The following is a 25,662-nucleotide window of genomic DNA, read 5'->3' on the forward strand; positions in this document are numbered from 1 at the left end:
TATTTCACCCTGCCATCTTTACGACACATTACAAGAAAAATTTCTTCTCTAAAAAAGTTTAATGCTTTCAAAAGTAGAGAGTTTTTCTCTGTGTCATATATCCTGGATAGCGCGATCACACACTATGCTCAATTACTGAGGCTTTGAGAATTGTGATACGCTTTCAGGAAGTCTTTATACGAAATACTGCAAACTGTGCAACTTGGTCTTCTTTCCGAGTCTCTCGCATCGAGTTAATTGAGAGTTCGAGAGCTACATAGTTTGTGTAAAGAAGTAAAATTTTTAAGTATTTCTGTTCTCCACTACGCTCTAGAATATTGTTTTGCTGATCTTCGAATATAGGGTTATTGAAATCTAGTTATTTGCTGTCGAACTTCGTTACCATAAAAAAAACACATGACGAACGAGAAGTCGTATTGATCAAAAGCGAGTTTCTTGTTTCTTATGTATGTTTGATTATTCCTTAAAGGCGATATCTTAAAGTAAGAATTCTCTTCATTAGTTTTACCGTTGTGTCTTTTTTGTTAGAAATCCGGCGCGTGCTAAGCTCTTAATTTCATTCCCATCTTCGAGCAAAGGGTGACCCTCTCAAAAAAAATGAAAACTTCAGTGTGTAAGGATTAAGAATAATCGGTTGCTCTGGAAATACTTTCGTAGACCATATAATTTATTGGTTTGTAGGTGGATAGGGTGGATGTCTGACGACATATCTAGAAACCCATTGTGCAACCACTGGGACTAAAATTAACTCACTCTATTAAGTCCTCTCGGAACCATCCTGTTATTCTGATGAAGTTCTTCAATATTAAAAGTTTTATATGTGCAACTTAGAAGACAAAAGCAAGAACAAATACTTAGTTCTAGTCTCTTCTTCGCTGTGTGTTATCCTCAGTTTGCTGGTTTATCTGTCAATAAGACAGTGACCTATTAGCACTCTTATTCGAATTCTTATAACATTTTTTTTTAATTTGAATAGCCAGCATTTGCAAACCAGCACATTCACAGGCAGCTAGAGTCATGTAATACTATATTTTTTTCTTTATTGACCAAGATAGAGGCTGTTTTCTTCGATTCATCGGGGGTGTTTTTTACTTGGGGGGGTCACAAGACCAGCGCACAACCCTGGGGAGGGATGTTTCGCATGCGCACTTTACCTCGCCTCTGGCTGCCTAGAGGACACTTGGTCTAAGACAGGAAGTAGTTAGCTGGCTCAAGCAGCTTGAGCAATATGTAAAAGAATCTTTTCCAAAGAGACTTGCTTACGGTACTATTTTTGAAAAAATACTCAGCTTTATCGGGACGAGTCGAGCAAGAACGAGTTTCATATCTAAAATATTCATCAAAATCATTCGAACGGACACGCGAGAGATGTTGAGCTTTCTTGCGATCTCTTTAACACTTACCTGACGAATTTCAAACATCATATCCTTTACTCTTTTAATATTTTCATCACTTGAAGACGTCGAAGGTCGTCCAGAACGAGGTTGGTTTTCCTAGATCTCTCGACTCTCTTTGAAGGCTTTGTACCACTCGTAGGCTTATGTTTTTGAATCATCTGACTTAAGCAGCTGCTGTAAAAAAACTGGCTGATCGCGCTCATATTTGGCATGGCTATTAAGGACAGTCCAACCAACTTAGTAAAATACATTTTTTTGAAATATAATTTCTTGGGGAGTTTAATTATACATAATTTCCAGGCGCTTTTTTGTCAAAATAGACTATATCAGATATATGTGTACCCACGTACGTAAGCACCCAGTTCCCCAATGAGCGGAGTTTGATGTTATTCGAATCACAACAAACTCTTTTAGGCAGTTTTAAACAATAAAAATTCTTTTTCGGAATTTTTAACACAATAAACATACGCAATTGAGCACCGAGTAATGGGATACAGCTAAGCAAACTCTAGGCTCAATATAAGAACGCTTTTGTATTAACCACCGAAAGGGCTTTCCATAAAATTGTGCAAATAATTGCTTGAAAACAATATTTAAATAAATAAAATGTTAAACAAGCAAATGTTTGCAAATAATAGGTATATACATACATACATACATACATACATACATACATATGTATAATAGGTCTGTACAGTTTAATTATGCGCTAAAATTAAATACGCAACAATTGCAGAAGTGTCGGGAGAAATGCACCCCGTCAATGTCAACTGCTTGCTCATTTGCATATAAGCCTTTCCACACACACTCGCACATACTTAAACTCAATTATCTACTTATGTGTATGCTATTTGCTTTGCATGGGTTAATGCTCGTTTTCAAAGTCGCTTGCAACCCGCTCCTACATACACAGCCGTATGTACATATGTATGGGAGTACAGCGGACCGCATGCTGAGCCGCTGCCTCATAATCTACTCATCCAAGTAGGCGCGCACAAGTGCAGTGTCGTCCATCGCCACTCTATATAGAGCGCGGTCCTTCAGTTGATTCGGCAAGCAAGCGCAATTTCACAGACGCGTTATCAGTAGTGCCGGAGACGGTTCATTAAGTTGAAATGCTTTGTAAAATTTTTTATGAGAAAGTGATTGTGCGAAATCTCGAATTAATGCAAATGCGGAATTGTCTGATAAATGGTAAGTGACTGATACGCAGGCGTTGCTTATCAAGGATGTCTTTCTTTAGCGGCAATTGCGGATCTTTTTATACGAAACACAGTTGTGAGCAAAATAAATGCATGTTATTGAAAAAAATTGTTAGTTAATGAGTATAACTGTTTGTTGGAATTAATAATCTCAAGAATTTTATTACAAGGAGTTCGATTAAAAATAAAAATATTCCAAATAATGGGTGATCCACATCGAGGCTCCCTACTTTTTTAAAGAAAAAACACAGAAACTTCAAATTTATTGAGGAATGTTTATTATCATTCGAAAGCATATTCTTTGGCATTTATTTTTTGAAGATTATCTCTTTCAAATGTTGGCCGCGGCTACGTCTCAGATGGTCCATCCGTTGAGTCCAATTTTTGATGACTCGTTCGAGCATTTCGACTGGTAACTGGTGAATGACACACGTGATGTTTTGCTCCAAAGCCAGAATTGAAGCGGAATTGTCCGCATAGACTGCATACTTTACTTACACCCACAGGAAAAGGTCTAACGTTGTGATATCGTACGATCTTGGTGACTAATCGACCGGCCCAAAACGTTAAATTATGTGCTCATCTAAGTGATCTCTCAATAGATTGATTGATTGAAGCGATGTGTGGGAAGTAGCGCCGTCTTGGTAAAACCAAATGTCGCCGAGATCACGAGCTTCAATTTCAGTCATCAAAAAGTGTGTTATCATGACGCGATAACGGTCGCCATTGACGGTTATCTTTTCACCGACATCATTTTTGAAGAAATATGAATCCATAATTCCACCGGCCCGCAAACCACATCAAATCGTTGTTTTTCTGGATGAAATGGCAGCTCTTGAATCTCTTCACGTTGGTCTCCGTCCCAAATGCGGAAATTTGGGGACTCTTTGCTGAACAAAATTTGGTTTGAAAACATCAGATCTTCTTGGAACTTTTCAAGAGCCCACAGAACGAAGTGGTGTGATTTGGGAAGGTCGAGCGGCTTCACTTCTCGCACAAGTTGTGTTTCGTAAGCTTTCAATCTGAAATCTCGACGTAAAATAGGCCAAGTTGTTCCATACGTCAGTTCGAGTTGCTACGAACGGCGGAGAATCGACTTTCCTCGGTCTTCGTGTACACTCTCAGCTACGGCTGCTATATTTTTTTCACTGCGTGCTGGACGTGGTCTATTCGGTCGAATATTACCCAGTAATGAATGCTGGGTCTCAAGATGAGTGGTTTTATTAGGTACGCTCAGTAGGCCAATTATGTTGACCTTTAGTTGAGCGAAGTGCGCAATACACATTCTTTACAAAAATAAAGTTTAAGCTGTGAAGCTGTAAACGTTGAACAGCCATAGGTGTTTTCATGATGAAATGCCAAACAATATTAAACAAAAATAACATGACAGCTTGAAACAACTCACGCGTGATCTGTCAAAAAAAGGCTATTGAAAAGAGTACCTCTACTTGAATCACCCATTAGAATGCTATATAACCTAAACGATTTTAGTTTTTGGCATAATATGTATAAATTGATCTAGGCTCTTCAGGCTTGTGTTTTGAAATAGATTTTAGAAAATTTCCAAACATTAAAGATGATTTAATAATAAATGTTTCAGAAAGAAAATAAATATAAACCAGAAGCAAGTCTAATGCAGTTGCTTGCAGAAATTTGAATCTGACAGCTATAAAATCTTGACCTTTCCAAAGATAACTTGCCAGACACCGTTAGCATTGGAACACATGAAAAATGTCTGGCACACGAACCAAACCGGAAGTTGTCACTTCGACTTTTTTTGTATTATTTTGTGCGACTGGATTGCGTTGGCAGTAAATAAATAAATATTACAAACAGACATACACATGTAAACGCTACTTGCCAAAAGATTAAGTGGCTTCAGCAGTCACACACCAATAAACATGTACATTTATTTATTTTTGTAATGTATTGTATTTGTTTTTCGAATACCAGGAAGTATTCTGGTAGAAGTGCTAATTTATTCGTGTTTATTTTAGAATTTTGATTTTTAAATTTTGCACACGTAGCAAGTGCAGTGATGTATGCGGGCTTACATGTGCATTTGTATGTATTTTTAGAATTGGAAAACTCGCCTCCTGTGCAATAAATGGCATTACAAACATACATATATATACTACATATTTATTTCATTACTTCCTGTGAGTTTAGTTTTTTATTGAAAATTACAATTTTGAAATGAAATCAAAAGTTACAGAGAATTTTTTAAATTTTCTACAATTAAAATATTGGCGAAATTGTATCAATTCTTTGTAATAAAAGTAATCTGAAAGCTTTGAAAAGGTAGACCGATTGGGGTCTTAACAAAAATGCTAACATAAGATGAAGTAATAAGCTAGCTTTAATAGAAATAAGATTAGTTCGAAAATTGATAGCTCACTAATGGTCTTATGGGAAGCAAATTTGTTTCAAAACATTCTTCATGACTACATCTAGGAACAGTGCTGAAAGCGGTTATATTGGATCACAGTCACAACAACTTTCTTAGTTTGCAAATCGGAAGCTTCTTTAATTTCACAAATTATAAAGATAACAGAAAGAAAACTTAAACAAATATAGCTTCAGCTTTTAGAAAACGAGAGGAGCTCTAAGTCTGTACATACACTCTCCTAACCAAATATTCCCAACATATTGATTTCCGAACTTCTGGTCCACTCAATACCTTATAATTTAGGAGATTCCCACACCAGAAGTAGGAGGCAATTCCCACAGCAGCCGGTTCTACGTTAGTAAAATTGACCCGGATCTTATCCAGCCAAGGGCTTTACTTTCGCAGATCACCTCGCTTGGATCAGTCAGCTGTAGAATTAGAGTTGGAAATATTTTAATAAAATTAGATGAAGATTTTATACTCAGCATAATGACATTTAATCCTAAAATTTTAGGAATTTCCTTTATTTTTTTCCAATTAAACGGTTCTTGTCTTTGCGTTTGATTTTATAATATATAGAGAGCTCAATATCTGAGATATCTTCATATAATGAAATGGAAATGTTACTTTCAATGAGATATCTTGTAAAAAATGGAAGTAAACAATATTTGTCTTCTTTAAAGCGTATGACTGTCGAGATTCGAGCTATCTTGCTGCAGTAAAAAAAAATAATATCGATAAGGTTCAGCATTGGGCTTCGTCAAAACTTAAATCTTATTACACATCTTTTACTTTATAAGTTTAGCGCTCCAAAATCCTGGTTTCCCACTGCCGGTCACATGTCAGCTGTTTATTTATCATCACATGCTTCCTGACATAATTCTTAGCGTTCGTTGGGGATCCCGTGCACGCCCTGAACACAGTATAGGTTCCTATATTATTTTTATTGATTCCGCTTAGCTCTTCAGCTCTACCTCTAGTTTACGTCGGCAGGCTCATGTCGACTCCCACAAATTTGCCGTCCCCAGCGGCGCTTCTCCTAGTTTTACCATCACTCTTTTCGGAGGACGGTTAGTCCGCGTAGGTAATGACGGCTAACAGGAGCGACGGTCCGAGTTCTTTGAGGTCGGCTCCGACTCTGCGACGATGAAGATATTCTTTATATGTCTTCGTATGGCTACATATCCCTAAAAGCCCCCACTTAGAGCCTTTATTAACCTTCTGAAGAAGTAGTTGCCTTATATGACGAAGATTACGGTTACGACGCGACCAAAGTAAAGAGGGAGTCATCTCAACCTGCAACTACCATATCCACCTAACGATGACTTGAGTTTTGCGTAATCTGAGGTCTGTCAGCGTTTTAATGGGCCGAAAACAAACTTGGTAGTAATTCTGCTTTGCAGCAAAGTGTCATTCCTGCATACTTCGGTGGCAGAATATGTCCACAACCAGCTTAAGATTCAACCAATCTATCAAATAGTTCAAAGCAAGCTCCGCGTCGAGCAAAGTGTCGAAAGTTTTTAGGAGTTCATAGTCGAAAGGTCGTGTAGGCCGCAGCTCATTTAGCGTTACTTAAGAGGCGGATGCGCAACTTCGTTCTGGATACTGTAGCAGGTTAAACTCCTACTTATCCAGAATAGACCCTGACATACCCAATGTATGTCCTGCATGCAACGAGTCTCCGCATGACATTGACCACCTCTTTGCATGCCCTACAAACCCTACCCATCTAGCACCTTCCTCCCTTTGGTCCGACCCTGTCGAAACAGCAGGTTTCTTGGGCCTACCGTTAGATGACATCGACGACAACACAAATGACATTTACCATCCCAACGGGGATTGAATTTCCGTTAAAACAACAACAACAACAACAACAGGCGGAGGCGTACCTGATTTACATGCTTTTTGCTCCTAATGGGTGCCATGAGTTAACAGATTCTAAAAAATCGATTTTTTTTATTATCTTATTAAATTCTACAACACCTTTGGAATTTCATCCTAGATTTTCCACTTGATCCGAGCAATAGTTTCAGAGGTACAGCCTCGAGAATTTGTGCGCTCGAGGCTAGCTCGGCTAAGTGCGCCGTCTTTAAACGTGTTTTTCCCGAAACTGTGTTTTTGAAGTCGTTTGGCAAGATTCTTCAAGAACTACCCAACCGATCTTCATGAAATTTTGCACAGGTATTTGAGATACAATTCTTAAAGACTTGATCAAAGGATTTTTTGTCATTTACAACTATTTGAAAAACAAGTTTTGTGAAATTTTTTCTAAAATTTTAATTTTTTTGTAAAAATGTTTGCCAAAAATTTAGTTTTCAGGTTTTTTCCCTTGGTCCAAGTTCTATGTTAAGGTTTTATTTTTTCACTTTAGATGATCTTGTAAGAAGTTATACTGCCAACTCGGGACATCGTTTTTCCGAAAACCGGAAATGCCGTCGCAAATGGCCGAGTTTACAATAATATTTTCCAAAATTTTTTTCAGAAATTTCAGACTTTCTTTGTTAATAGCGTGTGTTTGTAACAATAAAAATTTTTAATAAAATATTCAATTTTTTTTATGAGAAAAAAAAAATTGTTGAAAAAAGTTGTTTTTTGCCCGAGGCATCCCAGGTAACCCCTTAATCTCTACCTATTTATCTACCAAATTATTATTGTGATTTAATTTATATATTTTCATTGTTTCAAATCAATTAATATTATTTTATTTCTTTTCAGGTGAGTTGATGTACAATTTAATGAAGAAAATTTTGAATTGGTGAGCTCATAGTCTTATATAATAGTTTGTAATATAGGTGGTGAAATCTTATTGCCTATTTTAATAGTGAATTTTTTACGCTAAATATCAACATTCTACAATATAACCACATTTACATAAGTATATTAAAAGAGTTACGTCAGAGATGATCCAACAATATTCTCAAAGCGCCACATCTCTCATTCTAGCAATCAATCACTCAGCAGTAAACAATATTGACAAGAACTCGTAATAAAGTGTCACTCTACCCTTTAGACATACATTGTATATACCGGTATATAGTAGTTCAGCTGTCATCAATGGGAGTTCATTGACATAACATAATAATCAAATTGACTCGAGCCACCTTTAACTCAACTTAGAATCCTCGCAGTTATCGAACTTATATACTTTGCTAGTGTGTTTATTATTGTGTTCTGGCAATCAACCTTGACTTGACTATCATTTTATTAACCTCCAATATCGACTGCGCCGTTCTCAGCGCTATTATAAACAGCAAAACAAAAATAAAAACAAACACAGAAACAAAAGCGCAAAAATAAATATTTATCTAAAGTATAAAGAAAGTGCAGTCAGTGCCCGAGGATGGAATGGCTAACGAGCAGCTGCTGTGCGCCGGCGGAAGTGCGAGAGCGAGAGCGCTTTTCTGCAGCGCACTCGGCTGGCTGGATTTTTTAAGACGTAAAAAATGTGTTTTTACTACAAAAACAAAAAGATTTTATATGGCACTTTGTTACATGCGAATTGCGAATTGCAAAATACAAATAAATATTTATAATTCGCATTTAAATATTGTATTTGTTAATCGTAAATATACTCGTGCATAAGATAAATGCGAATAACAATAATTGAGTCAGACAATGCCGAAATGGCGCAGTCAATGGGAAGGCATTTCTGTTTACTTTGTTGTTATTACATGTTTTGCAAAAACAATGTTTTTATCAAAATTGTGCGCAGTACAAGTTAGTCTATATAAAAATTATACTTAGTAAGGCGTAGTTATCGATTTTAAGCAAAAGAGAAATATTTTTAGCTATTATGCAGTTTTTTATAGATCGGTAAATATTTTCAGGAATGCCGTTATAGGTTTCAACTGTTTAAATAATACATTGCGAATTCAAAAATTTTTTTAAAATTAAATATTTGCAATTTTCGCATATTTTGAGACTAACTATTACAAAAGCAGAAGGAGAACAGTGATTATAATCTAAAATTGACTTATAACTTAAAAAATCAAGCAAATAGAAACCATACCATTTATTATTAAACAAGTTGGATTTTTTATACCCAATTTTTCCATCATTTTGGTGGTAATGCTTATATTAATGACGTCCTTTCAATGGGGTCTTTCGTGGCGGATTCCAAACCCAGCGCACAACCCTGTGGAGCTAAAATTTGCCTTCTCACTCTAGCTTGCCTTCAAACGGTCGTTTTTCGGCTACTCAGAGCATAGTTGGTCTAAGACCGGAAGTAGTGAGCTGCTTGGGCCATGTGAAAGAATCGTTTCTGGCGCAAAGAAAATGTCTACGAATTTTCAGTTAAATTGTTTAAATTAAATACTTCAGCTTTTACTGGGCACACCTGGTGGTGTGACATTCTGAAAAACCTTTATTTTGCGAATTTGAAAAAGAAAAACTAGTACATACATATATCGATATTTTGGAAATTTTCAGGTTATGTTTAGGCATGTTTCAAAAATACAAAATCAAAAAAAATTTAAATGGAAGGCTTTAAAAAAATTTCAATTTTTCATATTTTCGAACCTCGATTTCGATTTCGTGAAAAGTTATTGATTTACTGAATGCATGCAAAAATGATACCCATATTCCGATGTGGAAATTGTGAAACCAATTTTATCAAAGGTGAAATTTTTTAAAAGATGGCAAGCATTCTCAAAAATATCTGCGATTTGAATTATTCGTAAATCTATTTATTCTAACCACATAAATTATGTGCAACAATATTTTATTTTATTGTTTATTTATTTACTTTTAATTTAAGTGATTTAAAAAACTAAATAAGTGGCAACGCCTCTCAAAAAATTTCTACGACAAAAATTATTCTTAAATATCTTTAATTTTTGCACAAATTGAATTTTTTTGAAATTACTTAAATAAAAAAAAACTTAAACAGGTGGCAACCCTACTCAATAAAATCTGCAACAAAAATTACTCTTAAATTATTTGCTTGCGTTATCTTAATATATTTTTTATAATTTTTTTAAAATTTATTTTTTAATTGTAAACAGGTGGCAACAATTGCCAAAAGCACTTTCAGCTGTTAGTATTAGCAATATTTTTAATTGGTTATTTGCGTACTAATAATTCATGTATTTTGAAAATTTTTAAGATTACATTTTTGAAATAGGTGGCAACCCACACATACAATATTTTCAATTCTAAACCTCCTCACTACTTAATTGTTATTTTTATTACATTTTTTATAATTTCATTTATTTATTTTTATGTTGTAAACAGGTGGCAACAATTGCCAAAACCACTTTCAGCTGTTATTGTTAGCACTGTTTTCAATTGGATAATGCTACCGCTTTTATTGTTATTATTTTTAAATTTGGCAATATTCTAAATATTTTTGGTGGTAACTATCTGGTAATTATACGCTGAACGGTGTATATTAAGTTTGCTAGAAGAATACGTCGAAGTTTTTAAGATATCGTTTTGAAATTTAGCACACGTGCTTTTCTCCCCAAGAGGTTGCTCATTTGTCGATCCAATCTGAGTTCTTCTATGAAATTTTCTTTTTATCTAATAAGCTATCCATTAGGGTGCTTCAAAAAAAATTTTTTAATTTGAAAATAGCGACCCCTTAAAGTTAAGCTACAGCGCCTGGCTTGAGGGAGGATTTTTTGTTTGTCAATCACTAACATTTGAGGGAGTAAGAGTTGAAAAAAAAATTAAAACATTTTTTTTTGAAGCACCCTACTATCCAGCCATTGAGTCGTATTTTCGATGACTCTTCGAGCATGCGTGATGTTTTGCTCCAAGGTATGAATGCACTTTACATTTCCCCACAGGAAAAAGTTTAAAGGTGTGATATCACATGATCTCAATAAATCCATTGATTGATGCGATGTGTGGGAAGTGGCGCCGTCTTATTGAAACCAGAGATCCCGAGCTTCAATATCAGGCATCATATAGTCGACTCACGCATGATCTTCCAAGAAAAGGCTATTGAAAAAAATACTTTTACTTGAAACAAATTGTTTAGATTCGCTCCCTATATTATATGACTGCTATATAAACCAACTGATAAAAAACAAGTTCCTGTAGGAACATTTTTTGTTTGTGAAAGATATTGTGGCTTCATTGTAACCGAAGTTAACTGTTTTATTTATATATTATATTTTATTTATTCCTCATATATAACTAAACTTTAATTTCAACTTTGAGTCAATATGAATAAATACTTCCTCAAACCTTCCTTTGCTTCTTCCTTAAACAAGTTTAGTCAACCTTGATACCTCAGCCATTAATATTTTTGCTTGACAGCATCTAACAGCAAGTTGTTGCACCCAGCTCAGGTGGGCTCAAAAAAAAAAAACAAAATAATAAACAAATTAAAAAATTAAAACAAATCGAGCTATAAGGAGACATTCTCCTACATAGAAAGTTGTCACAAAATATTAAAAGCTCAAATTGCAGAAAACCCAAAAGCAAAGGTGTTCGCAAGGAATTTGCGATATTTATTATTAAACGTCAAAATTAAGTTCAAATCAAATACAGACTTGTCAAATGTTGACATTCCAGCAGCTAAATCCACAGCTAAACATTCGGAGCGATTAATAGCGGCAGTGAATGACTCAAGCGACAAGCAGACAAAAACAAAAGGCAAAGAAATTAATTGAACACAAGAGAAATGCAGTAAAATGCAATTAAAACACATTTTTCAAAAATGCAAATAAAGAAATATATTATTTGAAAGTTCATTGAAATTTGCAGTTGACAGAGTGAGTGAATGAATGGCCGGCCGGCTAACAGACAGACGATTGCCTACAAATATACACAGAGAGATTTGCCTATGTGAATGACACATGCAGATTTCGAGCGATTTATGCGCATACGAGGGCATATATAAATACATACATATATCTTTATACTAGTAGATATTTGTATGCACTCAGAAATAGGCTCTGCCATTGCCATTGTATCTAGTTATGTGTGTATGAGTGCTTTAAGGCCATACAAGCGTCAGCGTCAGCGCACACTGAGAGCATGTGGATGCTGCTGCCGCCAAGTGTTGGTATCTGAAGTGCTTTAAACTTGACACAGCACAATGACCCAGACGATTTACATACATACATACACTCATACACACAGCAGATCCATTGATCCCAATCCAGTTATTCAACCCGAAATGTAAAAGTTGCGCCAGCAGCCACCCTTTTTGCAAGGCATCGCGATAAAACCGCACAGTGTTGATGAACATGACTACAACAATAACAACAACAACAACTGTTACAGATACCACAACTTGTAAAACATTGTTGGGAATTAATTGTTTTAATTAAAGTAAGCGCGTCGCTTTGAGCAGGCAATTTAAGCGCGTCTACTTGAGGTTAAGCAAACACACACTTATCCATGTACATATATGTGTGTGTGTGTAAGTATGTAGCTACATATGTTCGCATGGATAATGAGCGCTGTGGCACAGGTTGTTCAACTAATGGGCTTCATTGCGTAGGCGTCGCGACAGATCAGCAACCGAATTCAATGATTTTCGTTTTATTGTGGTCCTTAGTTAATTGAACTCGACTAAAGTTGAGCGCTGATAAAGGGTCTTCAATGAAAAATGTGGCAAGCCACTTGCTTGTAGTTATGAAAAATGGTTAGTAGTAAGTGGTGGGTGGCCTTCTGTTGTTGTTGTTGTTGTAGCGGAAGAAAAAAATTCTTGAAGAAATTTCGAGGAATGGTGCCGAGTTGACAGCCTTTTGCTGGATCAAAGTGCGGCTGCGTTCCGGTTACTTAGACCCGACTGTCTTAGGAACGGAATGACCTTCCGTGGTTACTAACTGATGAGTCTCCGAATTCGATGTCTATGGACCAGGTTAAGATAGGTTATACTGACCGGTTGCCACTATAAATCTTCCGCAGAACCTTTCTCTCGAAAACTCGTAACGTCGTCTCATCAGATGTTATCATGCACCTGCATCCTACAGCAGGACGAGAATAATGAGTGGCGAGTGCGACAACTGTTTGTTTGATGACCGGAGATATTTCGTCTTTATCTCAACCTACTGGTCCTTAGTAATATCAGGTGGAAGGCCAATTTGATTTGAACTGAAATATTCGTCATACAAGACGTCGACGATTTTTTGTGCAGAAGCATTGGAGATGTTCTAGCGTATCTCTCATGCCTACCTCTTTGCACTTTCTGCATGTTTCGTCGTTACTTATGTCCAACCGGCTCGCATGTGTTGCCAGTAGTTTGTGATCTGTCATTAGGCCAACAACCGTCCTGCAGTTCTTTGTGTGTAAAAACCATACATGTGTTTCTTCGTAGATTTTGCACATGATCTTTGTGATCCTACATGTCCTTAAGGCATTCCAACTCGCGCCGATCCGTCAATCAGCTTCTTCGGAAAATTCATTGTATTTGTATCGTTTTTAAGTGACTTCCGCGTTTCTTGGACCGGTTCGGTAGCTTGAAGGATGGCAATTTTGGCAAGCTCATCAGCTATTTTGTTTTCTGGAATTACTTTATGGCCTGGAACCCAGCATCTATGCAGCCGCATTCTCTGATTTAATGCGATGTGAGATTATTGCCGTAACTGTCAACTGGCTATAAGAGATATGGATGATGATTGATTATCTTTATGTTGTTTCATAAGTTGTTAGCTATCTCAGCCGCTTTCCTCACTGCAAAGACTTCATCCTGGAAGATACTGTAGTATTCTAGAAGCTTGAAGGGTCACCTCAAATCCAATTCCGAGCAATAGATTCTAGCTCATTTTCGATTCGTCTGTATGCTGTAAGTTCCTCTGGCGAATCGCTAACTCCTTCGCCATCCACTCTCTTTGTATGGCAGCCATATTCTATAGTGAGCCGATATCGACCATTCCAATAAATAAGCAGCTTCTTGAAGAGAAATGGACGGGCAAAAAATTTCAGATCGATATCGCGAAAACTGAAGGACTAGTTCGCGCATATGCAGACGGATATGCCTAAGTCGACTTAGCTTACCACGATCATTTATATACTTGTATATTTTATGGAGCCTACGAAGTATTCTTCTGAGCATAAAACCTTCCTGGCACAATGTGGGTATAACAAATCAAATTCGGCTCAAAACAAAAAAGCGAACCCATAAACATTAGTTTTCAAATAATCACTGAAAATCGTGTTGTTGATCGACTGAATTAACAGCTGATTAAAAATAATCAAACACAGGTCCACAAGCATATTTACAAGTCTTATCTTCAACCGTTATGCATGTCTATTCGGTAATCTATTTATTTTCCACACGCCAGTATGTCACTTTACATAAAGTCGCTAATTGTCACCTCCACGCTCATTTGCATTCGTTTTAGATTGAGACCTGTGATTAGTGATAGAGCACGCAATTAGCGGTAATTTAGATTGGTAACACTATTCTAATAGGGCACATTATTGACTAAATTTAAAGTTGTTTAGTTATGGTTTAGTGATTTCATGACTGATCATTTGATTTGCGTTTTTTCTGTTGAAAAAATACTGACTACATTGTAGTTGTGAATATTTAAGAGCTGTTTGCACAAGTAAAGTATATTTTGAGTACTGCTAGTAGTAAGCGCTTAAAGCGAAAAAGTGTTGATTTCAAGTGCGCACTTGAAATTTTCGCAATAACTTTTTTTTTATGGAAATAAAACGCTTTGATTAAGTTTTATCAGGGGCAGGCTTACAGTGAATTTATTCGATAAGTATATTTATTGGCAATATTTTATTTTTTTTTTGAGACTAAAAGTAAACAACTTTATATGTTTATTATAGTTAAAAAATGCTCAATAGTTGCCAACATTTAGGATGATATATAATCTGGCTGAATTCGGAGAAAAATGAGCTTTGCAGCCTTCTAAATCGAGGCTTAAGCTGAAAAAGTAGGTTGAAGCTGTTTCGAGCATTTGATTAAAGTACTTTTTAACACCTTACATTATTTAGAAACGAAAAAAAAATGTACACTGAACTGCGAATTGATAAAATTTAACGGGTTTTGCACGAGGGACGCCACAAAAGTAGACCGATAAGGACAGCAAACGACGCCATATTTTTTCCCTCTCTTTTAACATTTCTCTTCAGTAAGGTTTGCCATTTCATCATTTAAATATATGCGATCCCACAACGAGTCGAAATTATTAAAATTTACTGCCGAAGTTCGGAGTCAGTGGTCTCATCTTTAAGAGCGCTACGTCCAATTTATGGTCGACATAATCGTCCTGTCAGATCAACAATTGAGCGTCTAGTGGAAAAATTTGAATACACACGCACAGTACAAAATGTTCCCGTGCCAGTGAGACAAAGAAGTGCGTAGTGTCGAGAATATTGTTGCCGGTGGCGGATCAATTGAGGAGGACCCAAATCACTCTGTCACACGTCGTTCTCAAGTGTTGGGCATCTCTGTGACATCAGTTTTGCGAAAAGATCTTGGTCCACATCCTTACAAGATCAAATTGATGCAAGAACTGATGCCGCTTGACCAACAGAATCGTCGTATGTTCGTGAATTGGGCTGAGCAACAACTTTAAAATGATCCGGATTTTCATCGAAGATCATCTTCAGCGATGAGGCTCATTTTTGGATGAATAGCTTCGTCAATAAGCAAAGTCATAATCAAAATATGCTTTGTTGGACAGGCAGACATCCACACGTACTTCATGTGTCACCATTGCATTCCCGAAAAAATTACGGTTTGGTGCGGTTTACGGGCCGGCGGCGTCATTGGGCCGTACTTCTTCCGTGATAATCAAGACCGGCACGTTACTGTGCATGGGAATCGCTACCGCTCAATTATAACCGAATATTTTTGGCCCGAATTGGATGATATGGACTTGGACAATATGTGGTTTCAACAGGACGGCGCCATAAGCCACACAGCGAATGTCACAATCAATTTGTTGAAAACTAAGTTTGGTGAACGTGTTATCTCACGAAATGACCTAGTCAATTGGCAGCCTCGGTCGTGCGATTTGACACCGTTAGACTATTTCCTGTAGGACTCCATCAGGTCTATGATTTATGCCAAAAGCTAGCGAGGATTAATGAACTTCGTACGAATATCGAACGAGAAATTGAAACAATATCGGCCGATTCATGCTTGAAAACCTTTAAAACTTGAGTACAGCGTCTGGGCTTCTGCAAGCCCGTGGTAGCTATGCGAAAGAAATCGAGTACCATACATAATGGCATCGAATGTACTTTTACAGGATTAAAAAATTCTACTTATATCCCAAACCGTTTTTGTAGCGCTCTTATTGAAAAAGCCGTTAGTCTGATATTTGGTAAAAAAGGAGGTTATGTTGAAATTTTGAGAATTAAACTTTATGAAATCAATTTTTTACGCCTTTTATAGTAGATGTATTTAATTTATTCGTAGGTTTGAACTATTGTTAAAGAGGAATTCAAAATTAACAAAAAAGTTCTTCTTTAAAAAATCCGGTAATCGACAGATAAAACATAACTTCATAGATAAGTGGGAACGCAGCACAAAAAGGATTAAAAATTCATGGAAATATCGACTTACTTCCCTATCACTATATACATTTGTGTACTTTGAATATATTTACTTGTCTCGCGCAGTTTTTGTATGCGCGCCGAAATGTAGGCAACATTTCATACAAATGAAGAAAAATGTGCTGAGGTAATTAGTAATATAATGAATTTTAATAAATATAAGTAATTTGATGTAAATTTTCGAACTATTCAGCTGAAACTGATTACATATATATTCAGGTTCCATGTTTTATTATTTTTTTCTCTCAAACGACTTGGTGGAACGACTATCACAAACATTTCCTTTAAACTAGTAAGACATGTGTTATTTTGCAAAATCACACTTCCAATTTATGTAGTAGCAAAGAACATAAAAGTTCGTGTTCGCTTTTCATACGTATTTCTAAACGAAAATGGAAACTTCAACCCATTACTAAACAGAAAAATAAGAAAAATAAGAAAAAATTAAAAAACACCTGCCAAACTAAAAAAAAACATTTTTGCACCGCATTTAAACTAAATTTAGTTCCGCTCGAGCGGTATTTTTATTAAATTCTTTTTTGAGTGACTTTTTTTTTGCAACTCCAAAAGATGTGCGGATGAGCTCAGCAAGGCAATTAAGTGACCCAATGCCAGAACACAATTCACTTAATCGACAAGTATGGTGTCATTATCGGCAATACATAGACGTGATACAATTCTACTCGTCAATACATGTGTGTGTGTATAAGTCTATCTTGCTAATACAATTAAGTTCATTTAAATCAAATTAAATTAGGGTAATAATAAATCAAATGTGTATGATTGTATATATAAATCAATTCAAGTGCATTTTTTATTGACCCGCTTTTTGTTGCTCGCTTTAATTTACTATCACCAATTTGCCTGCAAGTTATTTTCGGTGTATTTTGCCAGACAAGGGTGATGCAAGGCGTTTAATTAAGCGAAGAAAAACGAAAAGAAATATTCAAAATTTCAATGTGGTCTTAATAAGTGTTACTACAATTTGAGTTTTTTTTGTCTATGTATGTACGTATGTATACATTTTTTAAACAATAATCAAATCGATTGGCCGGCAAATGAGAGCAAAACATAGACGCTAAAACGATTAGTAAATCACTCACGTGGGGCTATTCACAATGCCTTCGCGTGGTCACATAATGAGGAGAACAAATTAGTGTTTGTAAGTTGAATCAAAATTTTATTTTATGTGTGTTCGTTGGTCAAGCTTCTGGGGAGGCAATGAACCAATGTTACAAGACTGTTTATAAGAATCCATTTGAGAGCAATAAAGAAAACTCTGCAATATATACTGACGACATTTCCGCTCAATTCTCAAGCAAATTAAGTCCATGTGCAGAAATCAATAAGGCAATATTGTCTTATGCAATAAACTCCAATGTTCCTTGGCTGCGTTGAAAGGCTTAATAGTCTAGTAAACATGTCCATCTCATCCGGGCCCCGGGTCACAGTGTCAAAAGAAATAAAAACTACTATAAAAAAAAATAATAACAACTAATCTAAAACAATCGAACCCATTTTATTCAGTGCGTCCACACATCATCAGCGCTGAACTGCGGTTAAAAGGGTAGATAAAAAGGGCAGGGACTACATAGATTCAAACTTTTGGCCAACGATAAGCGAACTGAACTTGACTGGGAGCTAATCTGAGAAAATCTAGAGATAATTAAGCAACTCAGGAAGAATAAGATGAGTTTATATGCTGTAGACTAAAGTGGAATTTGTCTAAAATGAACATGTGACTGGTCGACAAAACACTATTATATCTGTGACTTTGCGGCAGAGACACCGAAATACTTGTTCTTTGATTTGGTCCTTAGACAAAGTCTTCGAATAATCAATACTCAATAAAATGTCAAGTTATTTTTCAGAGTTTAGCGATCTAAAATACATATGTATGTGCTATCTTGGCTTCGGTAAATTTTTAAATTATATATGAAATTGTATATGAAGTCTTATGCAATTTACACAAACCCCTCTAAAAATTCAAAAAATAAACGGTCTAAGATGTTAAGTTTCTTTAGATAGCGGGTAGAGTTTATTAGAAGCCTATATATAGCAAAAATTCTTCTGAAGAACTGATTAACTGCCGAGCTATAACCGTTATTAAAAAGTGTTCTTTTATATTGTTCTACAAACTAGAGTGAAGTCCGGGTCTTTAAGAGTGGTGATGCGGTGTTATAATCCGGCAGATGCTTCATTTTGTTGTCATCAAAATCGAAATAAAGTTCCCACAGGAAGAAGGAGTTTTTGTTATGGACGTAAAAATATAGTGTCAGAAGTCTGAATGCGATCAACTCCGTAGGCAGAGCACGAGTAACAAAAAGAAGTCGTGGAAATATTATACCGGAAAAACCTCCCCAAATGCTTTTGAGGAATGCTAATGAGAGGCACTCACTCACTCAATAAAAGTACGGGTCCGTTCTAGTTATGTATCTATGTAGATCCGACAGTCGATTAAAATATTCACCTGGCGAGAGATCTTAACATATGTAGAGGGAAATAATTGGCTGGCACTCCTTAACGAAATAAAAGTGCGGGTTCAAAGAGAGATCTTAACATGGATAGCAATAGTTGGACGTTAGTGACAGTATGTATATGTTAATAGCATTTATTGATATGGTGTAAACGCCGTCATACATTTTTAATCGGATTTTTTAATAAGGATGGGAAACAACGTAAGAGACCCACTTAGTTCCATTAAAAATGCAGGACAGCGGATGGGAAACACCTCATGAGACCCGCTTAGTCCCCATTCATACGAATGTGAATGAAAAGAACGAACCAATTTAAAAACAAGAAACCTATAGCTTTCACAGAAGCTTTTTTCGCAAATTTAAATAAAAAGTTTCTCATTTCTTTTCCTTATTTCTATCAATATCAGTTTAAAATATTTATATACCCAAATATAAAAAAGAGAATATCAAAAAGTCCAAAAACTTATGTGGCAACATTCAGCGCCACAAAATTGTGAATTCGAAATCGAAAAAGCCCCACAAGGGTTGCGTGCGCGTACTCAAAAAGCTTCACAAAAACAGCGTGCTCACTATTATGCTCAGCGCGCCACTCTCAACAAAGTCAAATAGTTGTGGAAAAAGAAAAAATCTTTAGAGCTCCAAAGAGATGTTCACTCTAATGCTCTCGCTAACGCGCTCACAGTCATTGCAGCCGGGTATTCCACGTTCTTTCCAACTTTGAATGACGAAAGCAACAAGCAACCAACACGTCATGCCCATACGAACCACCGGCGGCTGAGTAAAAAACATAAAACGAAAAACTCAACAAGTTTATCAATTCTTGGCAAAGTGCCAACAATGAACAGGCGCGCAGTCATCTCTAGCATGCAAGGGACTTACATGGAAATATTATTAATCACGACTTATTCTAAAACTTGAATGTGTATATACACTTGTTGTTGGGGAGACTACAAACTAGCTGGCGGGGAAAGGGGTACTGCTGTGCTGATCGTTAGGAAACAGCGAAAAATAAACTGCATTGTCATTGTTTTGACTTGACCGCTTTCTCATACCTGTGCATATTCCCAGTTTATCCATATCTCGGTAGTATGTTGAGTGCGTTTGCTATCGAACGGGATGTGGGTAATCAAGGGCTTTTTTGAGTTATTGCTTTGGCGCTCATTAGGCTTCGAGCACATGTTGACCGCATTCACATGGCTTGTGATGGCGAACGGAAACCAAATCAAAGTATCAAAGTACATACGAACTTGTAGACAAGAAAAATTGTTGCTATGCTTACTCTATCCTCATGGTGGCGGTTACGAGTGATAATCTCTGTGCGCTTCTGGCGTTTAACGATAACTATGAATGGCGAACGTACAGGGAATTTTTTACGGGAGCGTGTGAGCGCACACAACTACTGACATATTATATATGTATATGTACATATGTACTTATGTATATTAGTATATTTCAGTATGACCACAGCGGGAGTAGTGGAGCGCGTTGTCGTTGGTATTTGTCATCACAAACACCAGTTGGGGGCAGTTTGTATTCCATTGGGAAAGGCTTTCAAAGGTTGTTGTTGGTTTTTTGTATATACTGTATGTGTGTGTCATTGGCGTCTCTTACAAAGCGTCTCTGGGAATTCAGGTTTGCGTAGAGGTTATTTGTATTTAAAGTGTGGGAATTTACAATAACAAAAAAGCACGTGCGTTTGCTGGGGGCTTTTTAATTTTTGTTTCAATATAAATATTGAGTGCGTATAGTATATATGTACATACATACATATATATGTATATAAATGCTTATCTTTTTATATTTCTATATTTTCACTTTTTTTAAACTAAGGGCAAGGTTACTGATTGTGTTTCGTGATTACGGATTTAATTGGCACGCGCACGTGTCGTCATTAGCAATTATACACTATATACTGTTGTGTGTGTGTGTTAATATTAATTTATAATTGATGGGAGAATGACAATTGAAAAATGAGAAAGCGTGTGCTTAAAAAATATATTGAAATATTAAAAGAATTGAAATTAAAAAAAAAATAATAATTTCGAATTTTTCGAACATAAAAAATTTTTAAGTTTTTGGGAGGATAGCATATGTTATAATAATAATAATAATAATTTCAAATTTTTCGAACATAAAAAATTTAAAAAATTAGTGTTTGGGACGATATAATATTTTATAATGTATAAATGATTAAAAAAACAATTCGAAAATCCAAAAACTTTAGATTATGATTTATATTTTATTTTTATTTCCTTTTGTGTAAATTTCAAGTTTTTGAGATAGTTGAAATTTAAAATTTTTGTAAATGAAATAATCTAAAAAAAATTGAATTTAGAATTTTTCGAACAAAAAACTTCCACGAATTCTGCGAATTTTTGTAACTTTTCACGATAATATATTATGAACATATACATATGTATGTATGTAATATAATATATAATATGTAAAGTATTAAAAAAAAAAATCGTAAAAATTTCGCGAAAATTTCAAGTTCTTGAGACTTATAAAATTTTGGATTTTTGAAAAGGAAATAATCTAAAAAAAATTAATTTGGAATTTACACAAAAAAGTGTTAGTCCAATAAAAATTTTAGCTTTTCGATTTTTTTGAAAGCATTTATTAAAAATTTATTAAAAATGTATTAAAAAATTATTAAAAATGTATTAAAAAAAGTATTAAAAATTGTATAAAAAATTTATTAAAAATTTATAAAAAAATATATTAAAATTTATAAAAAATTATTTAAAAAGATTCGAAAATTTAAACTGCAATTTTTTTTGAAAATTTTAAGTTTTCGAAACTTATAAAATTTTGGGTTTTTGAAAAGGTTTTTCAATAAAAAAAATCGATTTGATATTTTAAAATTAGGCGTCTATTAAAAATTATAAGTCTATAAAATATATTCATACATTATACATATACATATAAGGTTGCCACCTGTTGTTAAATACAAATTATTTATAAGTAAATCAAAAATTTAAATTTGCTAAGAAGATTAAATGTAAAGTTTAACTCTCTTCTAAGCAACAAGATCTAAATAATAAGCATAAGAGAGTTGCCACCCTTACAGTGTTTTTTTTGGAATTTTCCGAAAATAAAAATTTACGTAATTGTAAAATTTTACAATTTAAATTTGTATAACCAGAGATAACTTGTTAAATTTGGAGATTTAATATGGGTGGCAACTCTCTTTTGCCTACATAATTCCCCTATACAACTCCACAATTTATGAGATTGTTGTCAGAGTTTGTGGTCAGCTTCGGTTCAGCTTAATAATACGATTATTATTGATTAATTTTTCTCAACCTCTTTGATTCCGATTCTAGTGAACTCAAAAAAAAATTTATAAACACGTATAGTCTATCTATAATTTTCTGGTAGCTACTCTCAAATTTTTATGTTACAGTACTTAATTCATTACAGTAGATTACTCCATCAATTTGAAAGTATTTCCGTTTATTTACACTTCCTACTTATTTTGAGGCCTGACAGGATTAAACATCCAAATTAATATTACTTCAAAATCTTACCATAAAGAGCAAGAAAATAAATTATCACTTCACAAATAAAAAAAACTTTCCCAACAAGCGCTTGATTTTGATTGCTCAGTACGTAAGGCAGCTAATGCCATAGAGATCCGATCTGAACAATTTAAGTTTGTATAAAAATTTCTTCGGAGATTGCACTATTGCCTTAGATAACAACCCATGCCAAAAATTTAGAAGATATCTCGTCAAATGAAAAAGTTTTCAATGCTAGTACTTGACTACGATTGTTCAGTTTATATGGCAGCTATATGCTAGAGTGGTCCTATACTGGCGGTTTCAACAAATGAGTAGCTTTTTGGTGAGCAAAATTCCAAAACGATACCTCAAAAACTGTGAGACTAGTTCGCTTATATGGTGTACAGATAGACGGAGATGGCTAAATCGACTTAGCTCGTAATGTTGATCACTTATACATATACATATGTATATATTCTCTAGGGTCTTCGACGTTTCCATCTGGATTTTAACAATTTCATTGTAAATTAAAAATATCCTGTTGAGGGTGAAAATATCATTAATAGTCTCTTTGAGAGCTCATTAGATTATCTCTAACTCTCTAACTTTCATCGAAGACCATAATAGTTCAACGCTTTTACCGACATAGCGATTGTGCTAGGACCATAAAATGCCCATTGTTTAACAGACAGTGATATAATATATTAATCTACATTCCTCTAATAAATTTCGTAAAGTTAATGTTTTGAACTTCACGAACATACAGGATTTGATTGAGGTTAGAATTCTCGCAATTTTTTTATGTCACTTAAATTGGGAGATAATAAAAGAAATCCGTTAATAAAACTCTCTCCAAAATAAAAACAACATGCATACTACAAATATATTTCCTAAGGTACATTTTGTCTAAATTATGCCAACCGCAAATTTTCTTTGGAACACTTCGTGTCTAAATTGCTTTAACCGCAAATTATTGCTTCAAAGCTAACACATTCGTTGCACTTTGCTCTACACCTTCCTCGTTTGTTGATAATGAGCGCCAAACTTTGCACCAGCCTTCCTCACTCTAATTTATGGAGTGAACGACCGTAATATCTGCTGAAACTCAAGCCGACGATGCCATCATATTGTGAGGAGGTGATGTCGAAATTTTTTGAACAAAAACTCAGATCAAGTCATTTGTTTACATTTCATTTTTCACCAGCTAATTTCTGTCAAATACAGATACTCTCCCTGAACCCCCAGAACTAAATCAAAATTACGCAATGGTCTCGGTTTCAATTCTCAAAGGCATATTTATAGAAACGACATCATTAATTCATACAAAAAATTAATTTCATGCAATTTTTATATAAAAGTTACGAAATCTATAAATGCTATACAAGAGCACAGCAAATTTGCGGAATTTCAGCGTGCAAAATATTTTCCCGGTAAAATCAATTTAACCGGCACCAAGTGGTGGGGTAGGGCAAGTGAAGAAGTTATGCAGAAATTCGCGCAAGTTGTGATTGGGGGCCTGAGCGTGTTGGCGGAGCAATTGCAGTGTGGAGGGAGCAAGGGTGAAACAGAGAGATTTGTATGGAGCAAATATATACACAAACATATACATATACACATACATATATACGATGTATAGTAGTATGTTTAGCGAGAAAAATATAGCATGATTAGCACATGCTGGTTGGGGCCAACATGTGGAGCACAATGGCATGTTCGAATTTTCGAACAACGTGCAAAACGTTGCAATTAGCGCGAGAGCGCGAAAGAGAGTGAGAGACAACGAGAGAGTTAAGTGGAAGTGAGTTAGATTATTTGGTAATGAGAGGGTAAATTTGAAAACGGAGCACCATACGTTAACTGTTAAGAGTTTTTTGTTAATTTTGAAAATTGAATTTGAAATTTGAAAAAAAATTTTATTATTTTTAAATTAATTAATTATTTGAAAATACTATTTATTATTTTTAAACAATATTTATCACATAAAATTTTTATTTAAGGTCAGTTGAGTCTTCTCCGCAATTTCAAATATTAACCAAAATCGTAGTAAAAACCGGTTTGCCAATGCGCCAAACTTTTTGCACGCTCTACATTTGGCGCTCCGCAATGCTTGCTGGCGCTCTCTAAGCTCGCGCACGCTAGTATGGAGGCGCTTGGCGCGCTATGCCAGCAGCGTGGGGCCACTTCACGGCTGCTCTGGCGCTCTGCTAACTCATTCGTTGATTTTAATCATTGCTTTTCGACTTTTGCTCAACACCCAAATCGCAGTCAGTGCAATACTTGTACGCTTGGCGCTTATACGTGCGCTTTTAGTTCAGTACAATTGGCCAAAGTGTTAACACTTGCGCGCGGTTACGAGCAACTTGGCAAGCGGTTAATTTTACATATGGAAAAAAATATTGAAAATCAAAATAATTAAAGTGTGTGTAACAGTTAACGAGTAAATGAAAAAAATTAAAAGTAATTATACATATATCTAATTAAAGTAAATGTTAAGCATATTGTATTTATGCTGATTAAATGCAAAGTAGAAATGATTTTGAAAATTAATTGCATATAAATAGCGATTTGCATGTCAATTTTCGCATGCTTAAAGCTAATCAAAGCTTGTTGACAATCAAGTATATTCCATAATTACATTGAAAAGCAACAAACGAGCGAACAACACAAGCAAGTGGTTATTAACAAGTGAGAAAAGTGTAAAAATAAAAATACAAAAATTATTGCAAAACATGTGTAAAATTATATAAAACGCGAAAAAAATTTTTATAATACAAAATTATTAAATTTTAATGAAAAATAAAAATATTTTAAAGAAAAAATTAATATTTTAGTTAAAAAATTATTATATATGATAAAATATTGCGAAAAATATTTAAAAATTAGAAAAATAAAACTGTTTTGAAAATAATTAAAGAAAATATTGTTGAAAAATATAAGAAAAATTATAAAAGCAAACACATTGGAATAATATTACAAAAAATTATAAAAAAAAATTTACAAAACTAATTTTACAAAAAATTAAAAAAAAAGTTTTGCAAAAATAATTTTACAAAATATTTCAAAAAATATAAAAATAAAAACCTTAAAAATATAGTATGGCAAAATATTACAAAAGAGTATAAACATAAAAATTTACAAAAAATTATAAAATAAATAAGAAAAAATATAATTTAACAAATTATTTCCAAAAACATTACAAAAAGTAAAAAATATAAA

The 25,662-nt window shown here is 34.7% G+C and overlaps 1 protein-coding gene across 4 annotated transcripts in view; it reads left to right on the forward strand.

The window, feature by feature from the left end:
- The window catches only part of LOC120776185 (protein kinase 4-like), a 133,004-nt gene that overhangs the window by 28,415 nt on the left and 78,927 nt on the right, over positions 1-25,662 (forward strand). The window contains exon 1 of one of the 4 annotated variants that reach the window (XM_040106807.1): positions 24,617-24,903. The exons of 2 other annotated variants lie outside the window; for them this stretch is intronic. The gene's annotated coding sequence lies outside the window, so the exon portion shown is untranslated. Of the gene's footprint in view, positions 1-24,616; positions 24,904-24,928; positions 25,132-25,662 lie in introns of those variants that run through there. One more of the 4 variants, XM_040106808.1, reaches the window with a different exon arrangement.

Source organism: Bactrocera tryoni, chromosome 4, assembly GCF_016617805.1.
Source record: "Bactrocera tryoni isolate S06 chromosome 4, CSIRO_BtryS06_freeze2, whole genome shotgun sequence".
NCBI lineage: Eukaryota > Metazoa > Arthropoda > Insecta > Diptera > Tephritidae > Bactrocera > Bactrocera tryoni.